This window comes from Bidens hawaiensis, unplaced genomic scaffold (genome assembly GCF_021521415.1).
Source record: "Bidens hawaiensis isolate Kalapana, Puna unplaced genomic scaffold, B.hawaiensis_p1.1 tig00031415_1, whole genome shotgun sequence".
Lineage (NCBI taxonomy): Eukaryota > Viridiplantae > Streptophyta > Magnoliopsida > Asterales > Asteraceae > Bidens > Bidens hawaiensis.
In genome coordinates, this window is record NW_027495281.1 from 90,775 (window position 1) to 103,367 (window position 12,593).

The following is a 12,593-nucleotide window of genomic DNA, read 5'->3' on the forward strand; positions in this document are numbered from 1 at the left end:
TGTATTGTAATAGGTGTTCTGGGTCTGCTTGTAAGGTTTTCTAAACAGAAATACTTTTGGATGATTGATATGCATCTATAGATGATGATTTCATAAGCATTTAGCCCCCCCCCCCCCCCCCTTTACACATACATACATATATTTTGACCCGTGATTTATCTCAATCGGGCAAATAGGTTAAACGAGTTTAAAGTCGCCCAATGTCTGTACTTTTAACTTGACTATTAAACGACTCTTTTCAACCTGAACTTGGCCGGATTCATCACAACCCGCCCATCTTGACACTAGTGTCGAAAAAACATACAAATAAATCAAACAAAACCCGACAACTTGATGATATCACCGTCGGCATGTGGTTTCAAAGGAAAAGGTGTTTCTCGAATCCTATTTAATCAAACCCACAATTATGATAACAAAATATTTAAAATATTAAATGAACTATATTGACATATACAAGACCAAACGTTGAGAACAATAAGACTTTATGTTGAAAACAACTCGATTTTCTGTAAAGTTTATGTCCGAATGTTCGGAAAATATAAATAAAAGAAAAAAAAAACTGTGTGTTTCATTTTTTTTAAAGCTAACGAGTAGATGTCCGTTGAGAATAGAATCAAATTAAATGTTGTATAAACTATTATAAATAAATAAATGTAAGAATGATTAAGTTTACCATTGCATTGGATGAATTCAAGTTGTCCTCAAGAGCGTTAGTATGCTCAAGGGCTCACGTGGCATTCGCGACTACTCGCGTGCATGGACGATGCGGTGTTCATGTGAGCATGAGCTGACATGGCGGGCGAGCATGATCAATAATCTTTGTATCTTCCACTATTTTCCCAAGTAAATCGGCTTCTTTACAAAGACCAGCTCATTTCGGACCTTCCATAGCACCCATATCCTGGTAAGTATTATGGCTTGCACCGCCTTTGCTTTCTCCTTTGACAACATTGTATATTTATGCAAATTCAGCATGTCCTGTATACCAAAACGAAAAAGGAAAGAACTTTACACCATTTTGAGATAATTCGCCATCGAGCAAATCTAAAACACGACAATCGAGCTGTTTTGTGTGTTTGATATAGATCAATCCGTCTCATTGATTGCTACTATATACAACGCTAATTTGCTATAATCGCCCAGTGGTGTTTGGTAATGTAAATTGGTATTATCACATTACCGTCCTGAAACTAAAAATAAATCATGAACTATTGATGGGTTTAAAATATACGTATTATTATATAAATATTTCCTACACTCTCAAGTATTTTGAGCCAGGTATTATTGAATATATTTCTATTTGGCTCATATGTGATTTTTTTTACAAGTTTTATGAGTCAACGAGGTAAAACGGAATACTTTACTAAAATTGAGACCAACGAATAACAATACTAAAATAATAATAAAATAGATGCTAGTTAATTTCACATAATTGATTTAATGAATTTGTGGGTCACGTACAGAAAAAAACAGTTGCTTCAGAAAGTTAAAACAATTATATTCCATTTTGTATGACACTTTCTTGTATTATTTGGAATTATAGGCTAAACAAATAAGTTGGAGGAGTTAACGTAAAGATTGTTCAAGATTGTTGGGCTTTGGTAACAGTTTATAAACTCCGCTGGCTCATGGCAATAAATAACGATGTGGGGTGGGGGCACAAAAGAAAAAAGAAAGGTTGGAAAAAGGAAGCCGGCCCTACAAGAAACCATTCAATTATTAATATATATTTTTCGGAAGGAAGCAATAGTGGAGACGGCTGGAATATTGATTGAGAGAGCCGTGGGTTTTAGGAAGTCAAACAGAGAGGACCCCGCGGCAGATTAAAGAGATTCTGACGCAAGAGAAGATTTTGTTTTTTTTGGCAGCTTGTTACAATTATTTTAGAGGGTGAGCCGTGAAAAGAAGAATAAGGAAGCCAGTGAGGAGTTTGACCAGAAAACTAAGTCACTAGCACTCATTGGTTTGTTAACTGATTCTCATCTTTATTTGAATTTCTTTTCTCAAACATTGTGACCATGAGTTTTGCTACTAGAATTACTTTGCTTCATGTTATTTTTGATATGAGAGGCTAAAACTTGTTAGGACTACCTAGGTTTGGTTGATTGACGATAGTTTTGGGTTGATTAGCGAACATATAATTGATTTACTATTGTCAAGTTCATATTATCATGATTTTATTATATGATTGCTATTGAGTTTGTCAATATTTTATTAATTAAACCCTGTGTGATTTTATCTTTACATGAATTAGTTTCGTGTTTTGTTTAGGATTGCATGCTAGACTGATTACTTGGTGTGTTTTGGTTGTTTGTGGTAGACGTCATCATAGGGTTTGATTGATTAGAGTTGTTCATCTCATTGGTTCATCTCCTTTTAGTCGGACCATGACATTAGGAGTCGGTTTATCTCTTTGGTCTAGTCGATTTAGTTAGCCGTTGCGAGACCACGTTCGGTTTTCTAGCCGTTGATTAGGTTAATTTGTAAGCTGAATTATTTAATCTTTAATATTGAATTACCCCTTATTCCCTAAGTTTGTTAGGATTACGAGCCTTAGAGGAATTTGTGATTTTGATACGGACCAAGTAATAAAATATTAGGGTACTTAGAAAGTCAACCGTGCTTTACCTATCTTTCTAGATGTTTTTAGGGGTCATTAGTAAAACTGACCATGGGGACCTATTTTCCCTTACTATTGTCTAGTTAGATCATATTTAGAACCCGGTTTTTGTGTTCGTTGTCACCCGAGCGTCGTTGATAGTCGTTAAGATTCCTTACCTAGGTGGTTCCCCTTCATCATATTTGAGAGCTCCATTAGTGTCGTTAAGTTTTCCCGTTAGCTTCGTTAAGTTAAGTAAGTTAGTTAAATTAGTTCAAATTAATTAAAATAAAATAAGAAAGATAAAAAAATTTAAATATTTTTATTAGGCAATACTTAGTTAGGGTCTAGTTTTCCGAACCACCTCACGTGTCATTGAGTTCGATATCCGAACTTCCTTAGCTCTTTGCTACACGCGATCGATACACTTGCCAATTGTGTGAACTAGGTTAGGTTGTTTGGTTTTAAAGCTTAGTTGCGAATCGCATTCTATTTATATATATATTTTCGCACATCAACTATACAATTAGTTAAGAATAAATTATACATTTAGTTAATTATATATTTCTCGAAAAAACTATTATTATATATTACATGCTAGCACTAATTAAAAAATGTGTTTTCTTTTTGTGGAACCCACACAAACACTCCTGTTCGTCCCCTACAAGTAACACATTTTTCTTCTTCTTCTTCAACAAACAAGTAAAGAAATATGATTTTATAAATGGAAAAATCATAAAAACATTTCCCTTAATATTTCACCCTGATCGATAAAACAACAGTTACTAGCTCCTTAGTTTCCTCAACGACCTTTTCAAACAAATTAAACGGCTGATTTGGGCAAATAATCAAGATGGTGTAATTAGAAAAAGTATTTATCAATTTGATGTAGTTTGAAAACTATTTACCAAATTTGGTATTTTTTTAAACTTGATTTTCTCCCTCATATATTAATTGGATAAATCAAATTCTTAAATTAATATCACTTTAAACAAATAATTTTATCCACTAGAATATTATTTTAACACCAATTACCCCTTTCTTAATTCAGATTTTTTTAAAAATAATTCTGTTAACAATTTTTATTTATTGTTTGAGGTTGCAGTTAAATATGTAAAAAAAAAATCTCTCTTAAAAAATAAAAAACTTTCACACATAACTGTTGTAATAAATTTATTAAATTAGACATCTATTTATTTTCATTCATAGCCATAACTTTCAATAGTATTGGATTAAGAAAAAGAAAATACTAAAAGTAAGTTATATAACTTGCATCGTTAACATAAATAAAAAAAAATGGAATATTTAGTTGTGTGTATTTTTTCTTGATGTTTCGCTATTAATTTTGTTGAAAGTGGATTTGTATTTATAATATTATATTTTTGGTATCATAAGCTATAATGAATGTTGTACCTGTACAAATACTGTGGCGAATCAAAGCGATATCGTCCGAACATCTTAACCCCAAAAAACATAGATTTCTTTTGGTGGTTTGTTTGGATGACTTGTAACATCCCAAATTTAATGGACTTTACAAAAAATCCCCTAGATAATTATTGTTTATTTATTTTTTGTTTCTAAATTTCGTTTAGTTTGTTACAGTACCAGTAGATATTGGCACTAGGTACCAGCACACTATACTGGCATTTGCTATAACTTACGATACCAAAAAACTTATATTGTGAGTATAATTTCATTTTTAATAAAATTTATAAAGCAACATCAAGAAATTTTTTACACATACTTGCGTATTCAATTTTTTTAAAAGGTTAGAAAACTTATTTTAAATGAGATTTTTTTAAAAACTAATACTATTGAATATTTGTAACGGTGTGTCTGAAATAAATTGATAGTTAATTTAATATTATTTTATTACAATACTAGGTATGAAAAATAGTTGCAGTGAACAGTAAAAAGAAAAGTTATTAATAGAATTATTCTTAATTACCAAAGGGGAAATTGGAGTTTTTTTTAACGATTAATTTGGATCACTCACGTACCACTGGAGTATCATCGTGCCACCAGTGGTACCACACAATCATATCCATACCAAGCCACTAATTTTGGAGGAAACTCAATATTTGAGAAAAATTCTCTCTTGTGAGATTCGAACCCAGGATCTTATGGTCACCAAGTCTTATCCCACCACCAAGATACCATTGGACTAGAAGTCCTTTGGTAGGGGAAATTGGTGTTAAAGTAATATTACTGTGTATAAAATTATATGTTCAAAAATATGTTAATTTATTAAGTATATGATTTATCCAATTAACATATGAGAGAGAAAAACAAGTTTCAATAAAAATACCCAATTTGGTAAATAGTTTTTAAACTACATCAAAATAATAAGTAATTTTTTCTAAACTATCATCTTTCCCTTATTTATATGTTTCAAATATTTATAAATCTCTTTCGACATATTATGTGACTGATCAAATGCAAGGAACGTGTGAACTTGACCTCCAACCGGGTGATTTTCAATTTTTTTCTTTCATATTTCGTCTTGTTTTAACTACTTGGTCCCATTTTCCAAAGATTGCATATATGTTTGAAATGAATACAAGCTATTCGGTATCCTTTGGGTGTAGTTTAAAGATCCCGGATGCAACTCTTTCCATTTTGAAATTATTATAAATCTTTCAGCCCACCCCGTAATTTAAATTCGTGTTTTACAACCATATTTCTTGTAAGTTACTATAAATCCAACGTACAACATTCACACGATCGAGCAACTCTAATAAAAGCATCATACAATATACATATAGCGATCATGTTAGGCGGCTGATACATAATTTTTCTTTTTTTTGGGGAGGGAGGGGGGACAATACATAGCGGTGATTGGCGGACAACAGCAAGTCAATGAAAGTGAGGCGACGACATGAGAGGGAGAAGACGAGCAGTCAAGTGGTGGCTAGGAGCCAAAAGGTTGATTCACAATGGCTCGATGCATTTAAAGTCAAAATTAATCAATTAGGATTATATTTTAATTGGTTTGGACCTTAGATCAAGGTTGTTTTAGAGGGCGGACAATCAAAGTAAAGCAAGAAAATTGAGTAAATATTATACTACTAATTATCGTAGTTAATACACCTCATAGTTAATAACTTAATTAATACAAAAAATGGACGCTTAGCCCACCCTTGTCAAACTCTATATATATTCGCCTATGAGCATTGCTAAGGTCTTAATTCAACATAGGATATGTACGACAATACCTTTAAACTTAGGCTCACCTTTCTTCCCATCCCGGCAACATTTTTTTAAGCTACGCAACAAGTCACCAATCACTTCAGTAGATTTATAAAGGAAAATGTCCAAAATGGCCATTTTACCAAATCAATTTCTTGACTAGCCCCCTAAACTAAAAAAATATCCAAAATGACCATTTCTAAACGGTAGGATCCACCATAATAGAATTGACACCCGACATATCTTTATGACACCCATCCGTTTTTGAATCAACCACATCTTGACACGTATACACTTAAACGGTCAGGCCCGACCGTTTTTTTTTTTAAACCAAACTTTTAGTTTTGGCACCGCCCTTTTATTAAACAGTCGGTCCGACGATTTAATTAACGGTCGGCCAACGGATCTATTCCTGTTGGGCCTCCATTCATATTCTGTCAGGCATTCATATCTACTCCGTCGACCAAAAGAATTATTTTGGCAGCCTTCATATCTACTTCATCGACCAACATATCTGTTCTGGCGGCTTTCACATCTATTCTGCCGGGCCTTCGTATAAATACTAGCCAAATGCCCACGCGATGCAACGATGTACGCGCAAACGCAACCGGTGTTAGTACGTTTGTAACCTCGCAACGGTACATGCGTAACTCGACAGTGGTATGCATTTAACGTGGCATCGGGCGTGCAACCGGTGCCAATAAGCGCGCCACATAACGCTTATACGTGAGCAATCCGTTATGTATAAACAATGTCATCCGCGTAAATGTTGCTTAAACGCGCGCAACCGGTGGCGACAATCAAGAAGCAAAGATGAAATGTACAGTAATTTCAAGTAAACCCAATCCGCTTTGACAGACATGTTCCGACCCGAAAATGTTTTAACCCGAAGCCCGTTTTGACATGACCCCTTTCTATCTAAACTCATCCCGACATGAACTAAATTAACCATTTTTTTGTATTAAGTTGTTCCAACCCTAACTCACCTCGACACCATTAGCCAAACCTGCCTGACCCGTTGCCGGTAATAACTGGTAATCACGTAACATGCTAGTTTTTGAAAATTAATAAACTATAGCAATATCATACTCAAATTAAAGAGAATAAAATGCTCGTTTTTATGGTATAAGTTTTTAGAAAAAAAAATATTCACGTGTGAAAAAGTTATGGCCATTAAATAGTCGCGGGGGTAGTTGGTTTAGAAAGAGAAAAAAATATGTAACTATTTAATAAATTAACAAAACTTGATTGAAGTTGAAGGACCATTATTGTAAATTATTTTTGAAGGTGCTAAAACTATATTATCGTGACATTCTTAAAATTCTATACATTGTTACTTGTATAATATGTAATAAGAGTGGTAGCTCTTAAAATTTAAGAGGACCCTCACTCCTATATTATATATATAGATAAAAAAGTTGTTAAAAATTTTGTTAATAAATATCGAGTATTAGAGTTTTAGTTATAGATTTTACCTTCATAGATACTTTTATCAAAGAATTTTGAATTTTAATTACAAAATTTTTGTTTTGTGGCCATCAACAATTAAAATTTGAACCTTTAAAGAAGTTTGATTGTATTTATTATTTACTTTTTTCACACTCTCTTATTTTAATTTTTTAAACACAACTTAATAGGGTTCGAAATCATGTAAAAATAAGTACTAGCTGGTTTACCTGTACTTCGAGGAGCGGGCGTAGAGCTGTCAACTATTATTTTTGTTTAGTTATTAATGTTAGTATCAACTTATCAGGGGAAAACAAAGAACACTAACCATTACATACATGGTTTTACATAAAGGAAACACACAGTGTGTGCAACGTTCTATCAATATTGTCTTGGTAGTAATTAACATATCGGATCCTATAGTAATACCATCTGATTTTTTTTATTGTCAGCATCAAAAGTCAATCTAATACATCGACCGCAATCGTAAGCCTCTACCACTTTAACCCTTTCAATAGTAGCTAACCGAGTGATCAGAACCCAAAGCAACCGTTTTAGAAGAAATATCCATTCAAAAAACTCGCTTTGCATGGGATTGGAGTTTTGTTTGATGCCTATGTAAAAGTAAAGAAAAATTCAGTTTCTAAAAAAGAAACCATCAACACAAAAACATATAAATAAATTTCATATAACATATTGTTCAGCATTATATGTGTATAAGACGTTTAACAAACCTTATCTATCAACAATTTTAGAGTATTATATAAGCATCTTAGTATCTTATCAATATACTATCGAAACTTTTAACACCAATTATACCCTTTAGTAATATAATTTCTTTTTGTATAACTCCAATAATGCCCCTTTTGGTTCACTTCCATACCTTGATATTGACGCTCGGGATCTAGTGGTGCCCAAAGTTTTTTCATATATATAAATAATATTTTAAAACCTTAAAACTTAAAAAAAACTAAACTCTAAGTTTTAAACTTTACCTAAAACTAACAAAAAAAATGAATAATTTTAAAACAAATACAGTTCGTGCTTGTGGTTGGCGGGTGCAACTGACATAACTAGAAAGCTGAACATGTACCTGAGCCCGACCACTTAATGTGTAATCCAATCCAAACAAAACAAAACAAAATAATTTTAAAACATATGAGGTTTGTGTTGCGGGTTCAACCTAACAGAAACCCAAAAGTTGAAGATGAACCTGAACCCGACCCAGTTAATGTGTAGTGTAGTCCAATCAAAGCATCAAACTAATATTAATGAAAAAATACAGAGGCTATGAATTTAATACCTTAACTTCAGATCAGGATTGGTTACAACATCACTCTTGAAGCAGTTACAAAAACGACGAACAACCTCTTCTAAAGTCTTTGTATCGTTGTCACAAAGCAAAAGTCTCACTTTACTTCAATCAATAAATCCCTCACCAATCTTTCCGTCTGCATTTCCTTCACTACCACCTCCATATCAAACAACTCCACTCCTTATAATACCCTTGACAATCACAAATTCATCAAAATGACACCCTTATCTTACTACAAACTATCTAAATTGGTGGCCTGGTCCATGACTTCTTTTCTGCAATAGTTGAAATCAATTCTTCTGCAGAAAGAGTTGATACCGGTCGGTTGGCCTAGAAATTCATGTATCAACCCTTACAAGTTAAAATTATCAATGGTGAACCTAAGAGGCGTCAATAGGTAAAAAAAATTATTACAAAAGAAATGCAATACCGGATCAGCAACGGAATTGAAACGATTTCTTATGTTATGTTCCAACACGGTGCTCCAATCATCCGAGCCACATACATGTGTTGTGAGTTCAATGCAAATAATACTTGAAAATACAAAAATATTCCTGTAATGTAAATGTAATGAAAAGCTTACCACTATATGAATCATAAATACCCAAACTTTTACACTATCATTTGTTTCAACCTGCAACAAAATAAGATAAAAGGTTGAAATTTTGCATTCATACTGACTAAAATCAAATTGATAAGCTACACATACAAATCCAGTGAAGGAAACACAATTCTAATTGGAAAGAGGAACTGCCAAAAAACCTATTACTCGTGAATCAATCGGGATACCTGAATCTTGGCTAATGTTGTCAATGCATCAAGAGCTCGATGTTCTGGTTCAACTTCCCTTTCCATTGCAGTTCATCGAACGTTTGGTATGTTTATAGGCCTACGAAAATCTGAAAAACAATAAAACCATAGCTCGGTTTCCAACACTAATCTTCTGAATCGCTTGAAGTTCATTTGCTTGTAGCTGCACATAAGTCTTTTTAACCATTACTTTCACATAATAGTATTGCTAAACTAAGTGTTTGTTATTAAATTGTTAAATATTCTAATCACCTATTTCTCCCAGTGTAATGCATAGAGCGTGCGTGGGTAGAGTTACTAAAGGCAAAGTCCAAACCACAAATCTCCAAAATATGATAACATTACAGTAGATAAAAGCAGATAGAAATTCAACACAAGTGGTTATAACTATAACAGTTCCCCTCACAAATATCATCTGCATATGTGCCAAAAAGTTCAACTATTTGCTAAACCCAAGCTCGTCTAAGCTTGCGTTTAACTCGTTTAACATAAGAGAGCTCAAGCTTGACTCGTTTAGAGCTATATTTCTAAAGCTCAAGTTCGACTAAAGTATATTTTCATGCTTAAACTTGGTTTGGCTTCACTCTTTTGTTATATATTAGTTAATTATTTATTAATCTATACTTACAAAACCTTTTTTCATATTTATAATTATAGTCAGTGAACAACATAATGTATATTATCTAATCTAACTATTTTTATCAAAATTTTATATATAATAGTATCGTATAAATGTATTCACATACTGCGTTTTTAATTAATGAATTCAAAATATAGATGTGGTATTATTGTAACTTACTCTCATAGCCTCTTGATATATAAATAAAAGAGAAAGTAATTACAGAATATTGTCCTTTCCCAGTCGGCATAAGTCAATGTAACGTTGATATGCAAATCCATAACTAAAGAGACAAAAATTGGTGATGGGTCGTGTGCATGAAAACGAAAAACTGAACTATAATTGAAATAAACAACGTAACCAAACCCAATAAAAAGCTGATGGTTTGATATTTACGTTTTATTAAAAACCGATTTATCAGTTTGGTTTTGCTAACAAAGAACCAAATTGACTGGAAACGAACCGAACGAACAGATTTAAATAAATCATTAATTAAAAATATAAGCCAAAATTCATTATTTTGGGCAACTTTTTTTGTCCAAAATTTTCAAGCATGAATGGTAAAACCAAAACCAAACCGAACCCGCTGTGAAAACTAAAAACCGAATTTTCAATATTGGTTCTGTTTGAGCCCTAAACCGATTCGTGCACATTGGTAATCAGCATGGATCGGCCTGTAAAATTTAACATTGATGAAACATTAGATAAGAAAAGACACACCTTGCCACATGAATATTCTAGCATTACTTTGCTCCTAACCATAAGCACACGAAATTTGCATTCTCGATGTGGGCCCGGGCATAGATGCCTTCAGTTACTTCAAAATCCATTAAAAAACATGTATGTTATCACCAAAAGGAATGCCTGTATAGAAAAAGTAGGTGCCCACATAGTCATAAAAAACAGAGGAATAATGTATGTATTGCCAAAAGGAGCTTTTTGAAAGAGTGAGCTAGTCAACAAGTCCTTAGAAGAACGTTAGTGGCGGTTGGAGTTTAATTAAATAAAGCTAGAAAGAGTCACATGCACGTGCTGTGTTTTACCAATTCTATAGCTATTTAATTTAGTTTGTTAGCTCCTGTTTGGTAGGTAGAATTTGGTAGCTTCCGTTTTCTAGCTTCTGTAATTTTAGCCAATGGCTTTAGTTATTTTTTATCAAGTATTTTTCATTCTATCTTGTGTTTATTGATATCCAATTCATTACTTTTATTAGTATATTACAAGGTCCATATATTTCTTATTTACAGTAATATGTTTTGACATGAAGAGACAAATGCATCATGAACTGTCATGTGGCTTAGTATGTCATACAGTTGAGTGATACATGAGTAAGATGAGTACATACAAAAACACAAATTTTATCATGCTTTTGCCTATACATGTATTCAGTGTATGCATGTCAATTTAAACTTTAAACTATCAGAAAATTAATGTCTTGCATCTTCTCATTTGTTCTCTTCAAATTCATAAAAGTTATGTTTATGATATGCTTTGTTTTTAATATTGCAAATTGTGAATCTCCATTTCCCTCTTTGGTATAAAAAGACCAAAATGCACCTCGCCTCTCCTAACTTTCGTGTGTCGGTGAATTTGTAGTCATTTAACGTTCACGAGTTATGAGTCAAGTTGATATTGATCCCAATACCCTTGTAATTTATAAAGCTAATTATTAAATATGAGTCCGATATCTAGAGAATTATCTTTAGTTAGGAGTTTTAGTTTAGCATATTCAAAATGCATGTAACTAACCTCATCCTTATCCTTTAGTTTGCAAAGTGGCAACATCTAAACACTTGTCGATATCCAGAATCTTTTGCTGGTAGACACAAAGCAAACATGGAAATGCTTAGTTCAATTGAGAGAATAAGTGAGTTTTGTGATATGTATCATTAAATATAGAGACTACCTGAAGATCTTTTTATTGAGCAAGAAGTTTCATCTCAACCACTTTTTATTGGTGAAGTAAGCACATACAAATATAGATGGTATTTTGTATCATATAGCCAATATTCAATCTTAATTTGAATTTGGACCACACGTGGGATTCATGAAGATGAAGCCAAACAATTTAACACCACACGTGGGGAGAAATAATGAAGGAACCGTTCTCAACCTTAAACACGTGATAAAAAAGTAACTGTTTTTTAATTTTTATTAGATGGTCAATATTCTATCTTGGTTTGAATTCGGACGGCTCAGATTAAACCTCACTCTTCTGTAGCCTATTAGTATAATTTAGATAATTAAAGATAGGTAAAATCAATGGACAAAATCGTTTTTACTAGCATAAAATAAAGTTGAATAATATTACAAACAAAATCACAATAGTCATACATCAATCTTTAATAATTTTTCTATTTAAAACAACATTTTATCTATATTTATATCTATAGTATATATGATGCATGAGTGAACGAACTCTTAAATTTTAAGAGGTACAATCATTATTGCAGAAAGTATAATTAATAATGCATCAAAATTTTAAAAATTTAAGGGTAATATAGTATTTTTAACATTTTGTACAATTAAGAATGTTTACTAGAACATAGTTACAAAAATGATCCTTCAACTTTAACAAAACTTTTGTTAATTTATAGAGTAGTCACACATCAACT

At 32.4% G+C, this 12,593-nt stretch overlaps 1 protein-coding gene across 1 annotated transcript in view; it reads left to right on the plus strand.

Moving 5' to 3' along the window:
- The window catches only part of LOC143582035 (E3 ubiquitin protein ligase RIE1-like), a 54,286-nt gene that overhangs the window by 13,448 nt on the left and 28,245 nt on the right, over positions 1-12,593 (plus strand). The gene's annotated exons all lie outside the window — the stretch shown is intronic.